We start from the raw sequence: 15,165 nt of genomic DNA on the forward strand, positions 1-15,165 counted from the left end.
CAATTAAGCAGAACGACTAATAACGGCGCCACGTAGATAATTCTGAAAGCAATTAAGGTCCACTATGTAGTTACTGAACACCTAAAACCTTTATTGCGAAATGGGAAAAAAATCCCGCCTAGCCCTAAAGGCCAGGGTGATTTGTCTGTTTTGATAAAAAAGAAGTCAAACAAGAACTTCATGATTTCGCAAAAAATGAAAAATTGTTGAATTCACAAAAACAAACTTTTTAAAAGCTTCGTGGACCTAAACAAAACCTAAATAACACAATTTGCAGGTAAAAATACCCCCAATTAGAAGAATAACAACATCAAAACTAAAAAACGTTTTCAAATATTATAATTTTTGAATTTTCTTAAACTTATTAAAACCTTCTGAGAAGGCCGATTTCAGTAAATAATTAAATACTGGAAACAAGAAGAACTCATTGTCAAACAAACGCGATCCTGCCTGTCTAAGTTGACACAATAGTTTAGGCGAAATCATAAGAAACGTGAAGCATGCTCCGATTTTTCTGCCAGCAATTTATAATTTTCGAACAGAATCTAGAAAAACAACATAAAAATGGCCCTCGGAATAATTCAGAATCGAACGCCAGCGCAGTCTGAATTTTCTGGACGCTGAAAATTTCTTCCACGAAGTAGGAACATTTTCCCACCTCGCCGCATAGTCCAGGGTGTTTGAGTGATTTGTCAAAAAAAGAAGTCACACAAGAGCTTCATAAATTTAAAAAAGAAGACATATTGAATTATTAAATTCCAAAAACTGAGGATTCCAAAAACTGAGGATTGCAAAAATTTAATGAATTGAAAAAGGCCTAAAAACACAATTTGCAAGTAGCAGTACCACAAATGAAGAAAAACTGCATCAAGACTAAAATCTTTTAGCCAAAAACTCTTATGTTCCTCTTAATTGGCTCAGTAATTTAGGAAAAATCTTTAGTAACGGGAAGCCTGCCCCGAATTTTCTGCCAATAAGACATAAATTTCACAAAAAATCCAGCAAAGCGACTCAAACCCGCCATTCAGACCTAATTCACGACTCAAAACAAGCGTATTTTGTAATTTCTTGAGACTGAAGGCCTCTACCACGAAGTACGAACAATTTGCCACCTCACCGCAAAAGCCAGTGTAATTTGTGTGTTTTGACAAAAAAGAACTCAAACAAGAATTTCATGGTTTCCAAAAAAAATTAAATCTTTTTGACTTCCTAAAAACAAGTATTCAGACAGAAGCTTCAGGGAGCCAAACGAAAACTAAATAACACAATTTGCAAGTGACCATACACCGAATTTGAAGAAAAACTACATCAAAACTAAAAAAACGTATTGCAACACTAAATTTTGTGATTTTATTTTAAAATTTACCGCCTAATAACCTTCGAAGCAGGCCGAATTTAGTAACCAATTAGAAAGGGTTGTCAGGAAAGACTTAAGATCAGCAAAACGCAACTATGCTGGTATAAATTGGCTCAGTAGTTTAGCAAAAACCATCAGAAATGGGAAGCGCCCCCAAAACATTTCTAATGTACCCCTTTTTGAAGTATTGACCTGAAAGCAAAACTTCTCCGTTTATGACCTTTCCTACAGATAGGTGATCCTACAAAAAGAAAATGGACGACATACAACAACTCTTTGACTCAGAGGGTCGCATTATATTTTCGAATAAGCATACGAATTTTGAGACATTGACGAAATTGCAAAACCTGACGTTATATATCACTAATCGTACATTTCTCTATAACATAGCCAACATTAGCCTAGAAAACGCTTTTGTCATCATTTTGACCTGCCTAAGCCTAATTGAAAAGAAGTTGGAACAAATTTTACAAAAAAAAAACCAGTCGAATTTTTTGTGTTTCCGAATTTCACATTTCTAAGGTACCCTTTTTTGAAGTATTGATCTGAAAGCAAAACTTTGTCGTTCATTCAATAAGCCACCTTTAATCTACAGCTCATGGGAGAAGGTCCCAAAAGGGCAAAAAGAAGCAGCCAGGCAACGCATGGATCATAAGTCTTCTTCAAAAACCTATTAACGAAGAATTTTCATGAAGTTCGAAAATTTTTTCACCTAGTTCACCAATTCTTTAACAATTTCTTATACAAGTCAAGAGTTTTGCATCTGTTTCTACACAAACCGTGAAAATACAATTTCTCCGCCACCAAAAGAGCCTTCAGAAAATTTTTAACTCGTCTTGTTCAGAAAGCTATCAACGATAGTTCTTCATGAGGTTCGACATTTTCTTCACGTTATTCTAAAATTCTTGGACAATTTCTTATACGAGTCAAAAAATTTCCATCTGCCTTGACAAAAACTCTAAAAGTGCATTATCAAGCGTTAGCAATCAGTAAGATCTATGCTAAACTCAACGCTAAATATGTAAGACCTACGCTAAATTCAACGCAAAATATGTAAGATCTACGCCAATTTCAACGCAAAATATGTAAGATCTACGCTAAATTCAACGCAAAATATGTAAGATTTACGCTAAATTTAACGCAAAATATGTAAGATCTACGCAAAATTCAAAGCAAAATATGTAAGATCTACGCTAAAATTCAACGCAAAATTATGTAAGATTGGCATTGAGTCCGTTGAATTTATGTAAGATCTACGCTCAAGCTTTGATCTTACAGAAATTCAACGCAACAACGCCAATCTTGCATATTTTTGCGTTTTTTAGCTTTGACACCTGGCTGGATTTCCTCTGGCATTTACTTCTACACAAAACTAAAAATTGCATTATCAGGGCAACAAGAGCAAGATCCATGGAGAATGTAAGCCAATCCATTTTGCATCCCGTTTCCTCAATTCTGCAGAACTCAAACGCACAACTAATGATGTGGCCCGGGACGGTAAATTTTCTGTAATTCAAATTTTTATTATTGCAGCACAAATTTCTGTATTTTTTTGTGCAGAGCCTGAATAAGATTTAAGATTTACACCCGTTCAGAAGAAGGAAATAAGTGGACAAAACAGTGTAATTGTAGTGTATTTCTAAGAGTGTAATTTCTTAAAAATTGCGGTGTATTTCTAAGAGTGTAATCGCTTCAAAATTACACTTTTCCTTCTTTTCCCCACTAAAAATTGGACGAAAGAGTGTAATCAAAAGTAATTTTTAAGAGTGTAAAAAGAGTGGATTAAAGAGTGTAAAGAGTGTAAAAATAGTGTAATTTTTACAAAATTACACTCTTACACTCTTTTCTCTGCTATTTAAGAGTGGAAAAAGCTTTACACCCTTAATCTCGCTTAATAACGGTGGACTGGGGGTGGACACCTCGGCCCGGGCAGATAGTGGGGATAACCTATTTGATAGTGTTGGTAGTTCTGCAATTAAAATTGCTAGTCGTTCTGCTAGGCAACTATTCAAAGATGAGGAATTAATCACTGGTATGGTCAATCCTCAAAGAGTTTTGTCGGTATTGAATTGGTTAGGAACAAAGTGAAGTTGCTTATAACTTACCTTTTCCAATAGTACCCGCATGAAGACTAGAATTGTGTATGTGAACCAATAAATCAGCTCGGAAGTGGTATTAAGCGTAAATGTAGGATGGCCGAACTCCCAGTCGTTGATGTTGGAAACCAGAGTTCTTGAATTAGGGAGAACTAGTTTTCAAACCAGAGAGCATATTGCATATGTTCTTTCTCGAACTTTCAGCATTCAAGTGAGAAATTTAGAGTGCGTTTTGTAAAACTTCACTTAATTAGTGATGTTTGCTCTCGTCTGTCTGCATTTTGCACAATATGATCTGTTTTGATACTTGTCTTTCTATTAAACTTTAATGCAGCGATTCGAAGTTTTCTTTTGCACAATGCATACGTGCATCTGTTCAAAACCTCTCCGAAAGCGGAATTAGAGATAAGTTGATGTTGTTTTAAATAACTGTGCCTCGTGCCATTAATATTCCAAATTTTCATTCTCTCGAAAGTTTTGATAGTTTTTGCTCTGAAAAAATTCTGCAAGGAGAGCTCCAGAAAGGCATATCTTTTTTTAATATCGAGGCAGAACTCGAGTAAGTTGTGAACATTACGATGTTATTAGTGAGAATCCTTTTTGATTTTCTACCGATTATCTCAATCTGTTTACAATTTCAGATCCTAAGACAATTTATTTTTGACATGGATATGTGTCGTTTTTCGAATCAACCATAGACGAGCTCCAACCGCCTTGGCTATTGATAGGAAACCTTTCGAATTCAAAGCGTTCCCGGGGCGAGGTGGTAGAAATATGACTCGACAAAACGTCTTCTGGGGGGGTGTCATTCCGGGTCGTTAAATACACGGACCCGGAAGAAGTTAATGACCCGGTAAGTCGAATCATATATCTGGTATTTCGGAACAATGACCCGGTCTTTCTATTCATAAATCTTGTATTTCAGAACAATGACCCGGTCTTTCTATTCATAAATCTGGTATTTCGGAACAATGACCCGGTCTGTCGAGTCATAATCTTAGCGTTTCGAATCATAAATCAACGTAATTCGATTCATGCGGCCCGTACTTCGAATCATAAATCCACATAATTCGAGTCATGCATCTTGTATTTCGAATCATAAATCTGGTAATTCGGAACAATGACCCGGTCTTTCGATTCATAAATCTGGTATTTCGGAACAATGACCCGGTCTGTCGAGTCATAATCTTAGCGTTTCGAATCATAAATCAACGTAATTCGATTCATGCGGCCCGTACTTCGAATCATAACTAAACTGTCGGAAAAAATCTACAGTTGAACTAACGAACAACTTTTTGAGATTTTCCAGTATGTTTTGGGTGTGTTTCCCTCCTCCTTCTCTCAACCGGGCTGGGGACCGGCTACGGCGGAGTTACAAACAAACAACTATAGGAGAATTGAGCAGAGCACTAGAAAAAAAATAGGCTCGAAAAGCTCTCTCCAAAACAGAAACACTAAAAAGACAACGTGAAATAATAATAAAAATATAATAATGTCATAAACATAATAATAAATATAATATAGATTAAAACCAGAATTAAAAAAGGAGGCTCGTTAATGTGCATCTATTTTTAAAAATTATTTTAAATTACTTATTAGAAATAATCGCAAATTTCCGCATGAAAACCCAACTTTTTTCCTAGGCAAGCTATACCAAAAATTTTTTTCGCTTTAGAATCCAGGTACTCATGGGACACTCCATGCCGAGTGTGGTTTGATTTGGACAACTCCTTGACCCCATGAAAAAGACCTATTTTTAAAATTCGTTATTCGCGAAATTGGCAAATTTCCGTATGAAAAACTAACTTTTTTCCTAGACAAGCTATAGCAAAAAATCTTTTCGCTTTAGACTCTAGGTACTAATAGGAGACTCCATGCCGAGTTTGGTTCACTTTGGACAACTCTAAGACCTAATCAAAAAGACCTATTTTTGAAAATTATTTAAAATTACTTATTAGAAATAATCGCAAATTTCCGTATGAAAACCCAACTTTTTTCCTAGGCAAGATATACCAAAAACTATTTTTGCTTTAGACTCTAGGTACTCATGGGACACTCCATGCCGAGTTTGCATGTCGGTTGAAAATTAGCACAATTCTTTTAAAATGTTTGAAATACGCAGAGCCTAAGAAAGTTTGTCATCATGAGCAAACAATTAAAATTTAGCACTGTAGATCTGATTGGAATAGTAGTCAGTGTTCGCTATCAGAGGAACCGTAGTAGTCTCCAAGTACCGAAATCAGAGGATATAAGGCTTGCTCTTGCTCGTCGCTCATTTCAACTTCAGTAACCCATGCCATAAAGGACTCAAATTCTGGTGTATTTGGGGTCAAAGATAATGTATGCTCAACTCCGTCATTCAAAAGGATCATTTGAACCATTTGTATTGGCTGCCACGTTGTCAAAACTGCGGTCTCGAAAATTACCACAAATCTGAGTACTACAAAAGATCCCATCACTAATGTCCCCGGTACGCTGATCAGTAGCTGGGAACTCACTTCGAGAAACTAAAAACCTTCGTGACCATTAGAAAAAAGTAAAACTTATGAGCAATGTCAAAACATTAGCCGGAAGGCAACACACCCTCCTGTCTATGTCAAGGTATAAACGAAAAACGCCTGAAGCAAAATAGAAAATTATGGAATGAAAGTAATACTTTTGCGGCAGAAGGCAACACACCCTCCGACCCTCCTCGAAAAATTAGTAAAACACAAACTTGTCCTCAATTTATAATATGTATATTTTGTTAGCCAGTTGGAAAAGCAAAAAAGCAATTTCAATTCAGCATCAAAAAAGCAGGGGTATCAAATCTTTAATACAATTAAGTAGAAAACAAACTACATTTGAACAATTCAAAAATCTAAAAGAACCAGCTTGAACAATTTACTAGAGAAAACAAGAAACTATCGTGCTATTTAAAAGCTTAAGATCTTGCCCGGCTCAAAAAAGTCCATTCATCTCTATATCATCGCTTTGGTTTGACGTCACCGAAACAGTTGTTGTGAAACTTTCATCTTGTGTTAAATCGATTATCTCCACAGGTCGAAGACGTTCCAGTTCTTCTACTCTTTTCGTAAGGAGAGCAACCATTTCCTTCAAAGCAAAGATCTCACTCCTGAGCAAGTCAACTTCATTTGATTCGACATTACCAGCTATGTCAGCAGGTTGTATTCGATAAATCAAACGGTTGTTCTCAAAACTCAAAATTGTTTGCCTCATTACGTCTGGAAGGATGCAAATTTTTAGAACAAGCAAAAGAAAAACAATGTAGAGAGATTGGAATTTGCCTGCGTTCTGCAAGATGACTTTGTTTTCAACTAAGTTTGGCAAATTGATTGTTTTCAATATATACAATGACAATAACGGATATCATACGTTAATGAATCAAGCAGCGAAGCTATAATCAAAATTAAAACTGAAAGCTAAAAATTAATCATGCTCGAAGTTACTGAGTAGTGGAACAAGATACAAATTGTCCTCAATTTTTACAGGAAAAAATTGTATTTCTAAGGCATCTACTGCAACATGAATTGTGCTATTCTTGTCTTCAACGACGTATGCAAAATTAGGAACCGGACCTTCTGGTTGTTGAACAAGTTTAAATGTTGAAACAATTCTTTGTTCACGAAACACACAAAATTTACCATCCAGCTCATAGAAGAAAAGAATTTTCCCAATAGCCATTGTTGACGCGTCTACACATGCAAAAATATCTGCACCTGATTCCCGCCCGTACGCTAAAGAGCCAAAATAAAAATTCTTCCTCGACAGAACACTCGAGCTGACTGATTGTTGAACCTGAATTCTCTTAATTCTTCTGATTCTACGAGGCCAAATTCTTCGTTCACATCCGACGGATTGTCAGAAAACCTTAGAAACTGCGCCAAATCATCTTCACTATAATCGATCTCAGAAACCACTTTGCCTCTGATAAACCTCTCTACCATTAGTTTACAGTGGTTTGTTGTTCCAGTTAACGGAGCAATCAGAAGATGAAGAGCCGATTCAAACATTGATGCTGAAATTACGAAGAGAGGACCAATCTCAGCAGCTTGCCAAGCAAGATGTCTCAATAGATGGAAATTGATCGACTCGAACTTCTTGGGATTTTTTCAGCCATGCTGACGCAAAACTCGTCTAACAAAAGTCTGCAAAATTTAGAGTTTCGATTGTCATCATATAAACTGCGCAAAGAAAAAACTAGTTTTAAATGATCCGTTTTATCGGACCTCCGGTCTTCTCCAAACACAAAAATGGGTAAGACGATGGGCGCCAGATATAGCAAATGAACTTTTAGCTCGCTGGCTTTCATATTTGCGAGATGATCGAAAGATCGCACTGATCGTTTTATTTCTCTTGGAGTTATAAAATTGAATAAAACGCATTTCTCTTGGCGTTTTATTCAATTTTCTTTTACTGTCTGCTTTCATGCGGTCGTAAAAATACGTCAGGAGGTCTCTCGATAGGCCAAGAAAAAGTTGATGCATTGTATCAACCGGCGAAGAGAGCCGCTGATTAGCGATAACAGAAAAAACTTTGCTCCTGCCCTTTACTCCTTGAGTGAATTTTTCAAAATCACTCTTTTTACCGTTGAGGGTTTTGAGTTTTTGTTGAGATCCCTCATCCAGGTTCTTCAAGTTCTCCAGATAACTTTCAGGAGACCGCATATTTTTATGAACATCAAAGTCGTGTGGATAGTGATGCGCTCAATCTATGTGGAAGCCACGATGAGTGCAGAGAGAGCAGCCATAATATCCGTTGCATTGTTTGAAATTCAATTTTTCTGCTTTGCCAATTAAATCTGCTACAAAAATATTGGCTCGAACTTAACCTTAACTCGATCACCATCCAGTGTTACCTCCTCATGCGTAGATATCTGTCGCTCGAAATGATCAAAAATGTCGTCGAAATTCGGTGTCCCATTTCCAACAAAAAGAGATCCTAAAGTTATGTTTCGAAACATCTGTCGTTTCTTCGGAGGTAGATCGGCAATCGCTATCGGGAGCGGACAGGCTGTTTTAGGAGGAGATTTTGAGACCAGGGCTCCGTCCAAGTTCAAAATTAACCTAATTGTCACTTGCCGTTCAATAACTTCCAGTTTAGGCATAATTAAATCGTTTGTTGTTTTTCTCAACTCTGCGTATCTCAACATGCCGTTGATCGAATTTTGAACAATTTTCAGGAGAAGCGGATTAAAATTGAGATAAATTTGTTCACCGTTCGACAAAAGTTCTTTTCTACATTGATACTGAGCGGCAAATTCACCCAACTTCTTTTTTATTGTCCATGGTGCTAAACTTTCACCATTGAAAACAATTTGATCGCGTTTTAGAAGTTCGTACATCATTTGGTCAGAACAATTCTGCTTTATTACTAACGACATGATGGACAAAGCCAGATTTGACACAGAGACTGGTCTGCAGTCACTCACAAAATCACATAGAGAAGATTGATTGAATGAGGCAAGTTCCTTTACAGCTTCGGTGTCAGACTCTGAACTTTCATCGCTTTGATACTCGGGAAAAATTGAAATTGAGCGCTGTTCAATGACTCGTCAGTTGTTCCATTACTTCTGCACATTTCGTCGTCAATAGAATCTGATGTGATGATTTCAGGAACCGCAGTATTGTTTGGGGAAGTTTCTATAGGAAAAGAGGGCGCCTCATTTAATGAGGACAGGCTAAAATTCGATGAATCTTCGTAATAAGCAAAGAAAGAATCAAACTCTGTTGCGTGTTGTGCAAATCGAATTTCTGCTTTTGGTAGACGTTTCCGTTTTACAGCTCTCACTACAGTTTGTGAAGTTGATTGCATTAAATTTGCACTCCTTCCATGCTCTTCTGTATGACTGCAAAGACAATCGACATTCTCTTCTCCAAAAGCGTCTTCGTTGTAGAAGGTTGTCAGCTCTTCATTGGGTTCTATTTGCCTCAGCGCTCGCAACCTAACACATTGTCGTCCACGATAACCACCTTTCATGTAGTAGTCGCAATTAGCTTTACAGGAATGATTAGCCCACCTAGCCACTCCAACCAGGAGTTTTCCTCCTTCCATAACTGACCAGTCTTTATACGAGTTTTCTTTTGGCAGGTTAGCTAACAACGGCTACCTCAATTTCACCAGGCTTGATGGCGCTCATCGACCGATTCACCAAGCAAAATCCTCCGTATTTGTCTGGTTCAATACTCAGTCCAAAATCCATAGCAGCTTTGTATGATTCGCTCATATCCATAAACAGTTTTTTCAGCTTTCGGTCATTGCGCAGTTTTAATTCAAAATCATCCTTACTCCATAGCACAGTCAAAAGTTTTGGTGAATTCGGGAAATCTTTCAACAATTTTTTAGACAGTTGTCCTTCAATTTGCGCTAAGTTTTTGCACTCACTCATTGCTAACTGGAACCTAAACTTTTGGTGAAGCGCAAAACCAGTAAAAAAAACTCTCATTGGTACAAGAGGGGAACAGATATTCGTAGCACTGCACAAATTTTACCAAAGCACATCGCTATTAACTCTTCACCTAGAAAAATTCAATTACTTTCTCTAGAAGACAACATCCTCAGAGCAACTCAAATTTTTCAAAATAACACTGTCTCTTTGCACAAACCTGCGATGTTTCTCCTTAGTACCAGAAGGCAACACGCCCTCGTAGCAAAGGATAAAATCACAATAAATCACGCGACTTTAAATCTTCGCCTAATAGTTTCTCGTTTATTTCTGCGAGGCAACACGCCCTCACAGCCTTCTCACTATTCTAAACAAGACTTATGCTCCCTTTAAGCGGTCACATTTAAATTCTCTCTTTAGTACCAGAGAGCAACACACCCTCATGGCACTCAAACACAACAAACTCTGACTGTTAGCGCAAAACCAGTACAAAATCGCATTGAGGCAAGGGGCAAACAGATACTCGTAGCACTGCACAAATTTCACAAAAGCACCTTGCTATTAGTTCTTCAGATACAAGTTTTCATTTACTTTCTCTAGAAGGCAACATCCTCATAGCATCCCGAATTTTTCAATATTACACACTGTCTCTATGCACAAACCTGCGACATTTCTCCTTAGTACCAGAAGTCAACACGCCCACGTAGCACAGGAAAAAAATCACTCTAAATCACCCACCTTTAATTCTTCACCTAACAGTTTCTCGTTTATTTCTGCTCGAGGCAACACGCCCTCATGGCCTTCTCGCTATTTCAAACAAAACCTATGCTGCTTGTAAGCGGTCACCTTTAAATTATCTCATTAGTACCAGAGAGCAACACACCCTCGGAGCACTGCGCAAACTCCACGTAAAAAATATTGCTATTATATCTGCACCTAGACCTTTTTCATTGATTTGTTCTTGATGGCAACACAACCGAATATCAATTTCACATTTCTTAGCAACATAACTGTCAGAGCAAAGCAGTAACATATCTCATTGGTATCAGGGAGAATTACTCCTTCATAACAGTGCACTAATTTTACAAAAAATAACATTGCAAGAGGAAAAAGTTGTTTCAAAACTTTATTTTTGAGCGTTATCAAACATTGTGTTCAGTTAGATTCAAAAGTATCGATTAAATTTAGCGGCACAAGAGATGCAGTGGCTATTTAAGATGAACTGATTTTTCAAACTATTGTTTAACAATCAGTTAACAATCGCTACAAAACCAAAACGGGTTGTAATCAATACTAGCATAGCTTTAATAAGAAGGGGGGTAAAAAAGAATTCTCTATAAAATTCTAAAACTATTTAGAATCATTGCTGTTTGACATGAGCACCTGTTTGTTTTTTTCTGTTTGCTAACTCAGTAGTATGGCACATTTTGCATCCTTTGCCAGTTTGAATGCCAATCGGGGAGTAAGCGGATACTTACCGTTGATAACTTCTAAAGCATTTTAAAGAATGTCGACAACTCTATCCCTTTATCAGCACAGCGCCTATTTAAACAATTACTATATTTGCTCTAATCTAAGACTTTGAAGAACCTTACAAAAGATAAACATGACAAAGTTGGTTAGTTTATGAAACGTTTGTTACCCTAAGCAGAATAATAAACATTTATCTTTTCCTCCGGTAGTGGCAGGAGAATTTTAGAGCATATGTTGATTGTCGCTCATCTTTCTTTCCATTATCTAATTCATCAAGAATTATGTTTAAAAAACAAACGTTATATTTAAAAAACAAAACCCATTAACAAAACCCTAATGTTGGTTACAATTGTTGCTCTTAAAAAATCTAACCAAAAAACAGCTTAACATCAGAGCCCTCTGCCTCTTTTCTAGTTGAATGCTCAGCGCCAATCATCGTTTCAACGAGTCCATTTTGTCCAAAAATTTCCTTGCGAAGGGCTCGTCCTAGCCTGCTAGGAAATTCATTGGCTTCAATTTGCATCAAATCAACATCTCCTTTCATAACACTGACAACGGGGAACGTTTCAAGAAGATGCGGATTTTGATCGACACTCTCAAACCCAAACTTTTGGATTCTCACGCACTCCTCTAACTCCTCCAGCTAAACAAAACGCTTTTAAACGTTAGCATCAATTTGATATGAAATTCAGAGCGCTAGAAAACAACCAAGAAAATAGTCTTTTTTACTGAATTTACAGAACGTCTTTAGTGTTATAAATACGTAATGTCTAAAAAAGACGTAGAGTCAAAAAAGAAGCAAAATTGTAGAATTTCGTAACCAAAATATTTCAATACAATTTTCAACAGAAACCTAGCTGCAGAAGTTGAAACATGAAAATATTTGTGCAATTTTGCCGGCCTTTTTCTCTTATTCAATTTTTCGAGCAACGAAGCAGCGACTGCGTTAGATTTTTATTTTGTCTAGACATTAATTTCAAAAAACTGCAAACAGATACTACCGAATCATAGAACTCGTTCACCAGCTTAATCTTGCGGCGATCTGATTGCTTCTTAATTTTATGGAAACTGGATTCGGCTCGTGCCATCCTTGATTGATGTTCCGCAAAAAAAAGTTGAAACTGCTCACATGACGAACTTTTATTTTTGGCGCTCTCTATTTCGGCAGTCTTCGTTGCGTTATAGTTAACTATCAGAGATGTTGACCCCGCAGCCTGGGACACATGCTGCGTAAGAGGGGAATGAAGAGGAGTTTCGCAATCTTCTGAATTGACCTCCTCATCTCTGTTGTCACGAAGAAATGTCTCCGGAACGAAGCTTGGAGGTTCTCCTTTTTTCAATTGAGCCAAAACAACGAGTTTATGACGTGATATTTCAGTTCGTGAACCTTTTCCGAGATAGATGCATTCTGGTTGAGGCTCATTGTGAATCATTGGATATGCTTGAGCTAGCTCCAGACTTAAATTATGTTTCCAGGAAGTCCCCTGTGGCCAGCTCGATGAATTCAGGGCAGTTGAGAACGCATTTTTGCCATAATAAAACAAAAATCTGCTGTCTCGCATTTGACTAAGGGCTGTTTGCTGCAACTCAACTTCACTGTCAGTGCTGAAGTTTGTGGGCTTCACTATCTTCCTGCCCTTACTAGACGTTCGAGTTGCCATTTTTCAATCACTGAGGAGCAGAGTTTATTTTACAAAAACTATTCATTTCACTCGCAGCCGTTTTCAAGAATAACGCTCACGTTGTAGCAACAGAAGCGAGAAATAGATTGAAATCAACGCAAAGTGCTAGAAGGCAACACACCCAAATAGCACCATCAAAAAAATTCCGATCAACCCTCGAATTAATTCTAACAAGAAATCGAAAATTTATATCAGTCGGAAGGCAACACGCCCTCCTAACCATTTCAGAATTTAGAAACATAGCTTTACACTTACCCGAGCCAAAAAGATATTTATGTAGAAAAGCACTTAATATTATAAAAATTACGATTTCGTTTGGAAGGCAAATCACATATTAAGCATTGTTAAGATTTTAAATAAAGCTTTGGAATTCAATAAGGACTTTGGGCTCTTGCTAAGCTTTTGCATTCCCTATTATGTGCCTCACTCTCTTCTAATAAATCGGAAGGCAACACGCCCTCCTAACCATTTCGGAATTTAGAAACTTAGCTTTACACTTACCCAAGCCAAATATATATTTATGAAGAAAAGCACTTAATATTATAAAATTTACGAATTCTTTTGGAAGGCAAATCACATATTTAGCATTGTTATCATTTCTTTAAATTATAAGTTTAGAATTCAGTAAAAGCTTTGGGCTCTTGCTAAGTTTTTGTTTTCCCTATTATGTGTCTCACTTTTCTTTTATAAAAAAAAATTGCTGATGCTCAAACCTACGGCAACAAAGACAAGAAATTTAAATCTCTTCTTTTTCTCTTAATAAAACTGCAAAGAAAAACTGGACACTCAAAAAAAATTTAATTCTCTACAAACAACACATCTTATAGAATAAAGTCAGTAGAACTAAAAAAAATCTAGCGAGAAATTATCAAGCAAAACAAGACTCAAAAAAGCCTTGGGCGAACCTTTTTTTTGCAAAACTAATTATGTCTGACTGGAAAATTTTAGGTAAACTTTTAAGAATGCAAAATTTAAGACAAAGAATTCGACAATTGAACAAATAGCAGAACAAACTATTCTGATCGAATTGACTCATGCTTTTTCTTAAGTTGAGCTTTTCTCATTTCCTTCGCTCCAGCACTGTATTTCCCTGTTCCTGACAATCGGTCTTTGACGTTTAGTCCCGCCTTATTTGCAGCTGCTCTAGCCTTTTTCGCAGCCAAGGGGTGTTTTCTTCAGGGAAATTTTCTTTGAACTGATCCTAAAGCAAAAAAGGACATAAATACGGTTGAGCACCAAATTTAAGAATCTTTACTTTTTTGCGAAAACCTAATCTCAATAAAGCCCTCAAAACTTTTTCTTAAAAACAAGAATTTCGATTAAACCTTTTACTTTTATTTGGCATATGGCTAAAATTAAAGTGACTAAAAATTACTAAAGAACTTCAGAACGAGTTCGGAGTCTGCTGCGGCTCGTCCCGATTGCATTGTGCGTTGAGGAGAAATCATGTCAGTTGATAACCGCTTTTCTCCCAAAATCCACCTTCTCAAATGCAAACCATAGTGGGCAGGATTATGTCCTTTATATATATGATCTAAATTCCTGTTATCAAGACCATATTGCACTTCTGGTGTCTCTTCAATCTCCTGGAAATTTTCGACATTGTCCTCAAGAATTGTATCCTCGGATAGGGCGAGTCTTTCTGGTTCCAAATCCTTAATTGTCTTGCTCACCTATTAATTAAAAAAGTCTTGAGAAATGACGAAAACGTGTTGGTAAGAGCATTGAAAAACTCAACACAAAAGAACCTGTAGTACTGATCCAAATCAGTGAAAAAAATGTTAGCGTTTTACTGGAAAAAACTTCCCTCAAAAAATAAACACGAAAAATTTGCAAAATTTTCAAGTAAAAAACTCCGGCGTAGTTGCGGAGTTATAAAATGTCGCTAGCAATATCCTGAACAAGGGTTAAACTTACAATACTGGAGATCTTTTGCTTCATTTCCATATTTTTTGATGCATACTCGTTGCCCATGTCCTCTAGAACCAATCCCATTTGACGCACTTTTTCCTCATTCTGAAGAAGAGCCTCTGAAATCTTTGGTGGTCTTCACAACACTAAATCAAACCACGTTTTTTAATCCATAGGTATATTAAATGTTTCTTGATCCTAAAATTTTTGGTAACTCGCAAGAAAGTGTGTTATGTTTGTGTATATCAAAAGAGAAACGAC

General features: G+C 36.9%; 1 protein-coding gene across 1 annotated transcript in view; it reads left to right on the forward strand.

Annotated features, from left to right (window-relative positions):
• Positions 1-356: 356 nt before the first annotated feature.
• The window catches only part of LOC142339672 (stress-70 protein, mitochondrial-like), a 129,721-nt gene continuing 114,912 nt past the window's right edge, over positions 357-15,165 (forward strand). Inside the window, exon 1 of the mRNA XM_075389890.1 lies at positions 357-369. The gene's annotated coding sequence lies outside the window, so the exon portion shown is untranslated. The remainder of the gene's footprint in view (positions 370-15,165) is intronic.

This window comes from Convolutriloba macropyga, chromosome 5 (assembly GCF_964194025.1).
Source record: "Convolutriloba macropyga chromosome 5, txConMacr16.3, whole genome shotgun sequence".
In the NCBI taxonomy this organism is placed as follows: domain Eukaryota; kingdom Metazoa; phylum Xenacoelomorpha; order Acoela; family Convolutidae; genus Convolutriloba; species Convolutriloba macropyga.